The sequence below is a fragment of the Pteropus vampyrus genome, unplaced genomic scaffold, assembly GCF_000151845.1.
Source record: "Pteropus vampyrus isolate Shadow unplaced genomic scaffold, Pvam_2.0 Scaffold15, whole genome shotgun sequence".
Lineage (NCBI taxonomy): Eukaryota > Metazoa > Chordata > Mammalia > Chiroptera > Pteropodidae > Pteropus > Pteropus vampyrus.
Window position 1 is genome coordinate 6,101,601 of NW_011888796.1, and position 350 is coordinate 6,101,950.

General features: G+C 33.1%; 1 long non-coding RNA gene across 1 annotated transcript in view; it reads left to right on the forward strand.

The window, feature by feature from the left end:
- Positions 1-350, forward strand: part of LOC111734926 — a 16,439-nt gene that overhangs the window by 15,735 nt on the left and 354 nt on the right. The window lies entirely within an intron of this gene.

The following is a 350-nucleotide window of genomic DNA, read 5'->3' on the forward strand; positions in this document are numbered from 1 at the left end:
CAAAAATAGAAAAAAAACAATCCTAAAATTCAATTGGAATCATAAAAGACCTTGAATAGCCAAAACAATTTCAAGCAAGAAAAAAAAATCTGGAGGTATAACACTACCTGATTTCAAAATATATTATAAACATAAAGTAATCAAAACAGTATGGTACTAGCATAAAAACAGACGCAGAGACCGATGGAACAGAATAGAGAACCCAGAATAAACCCACACGTATACTGTGAACTGATCTTCAACAAGGGTGTCAAGAATACACAATGGGGAATATATAGTCTCCTCAGTAAATGGTGTTGGCAAAACTGGATATCCACATGCAAAAGAATGAAATTGTACCCTAATTTCAC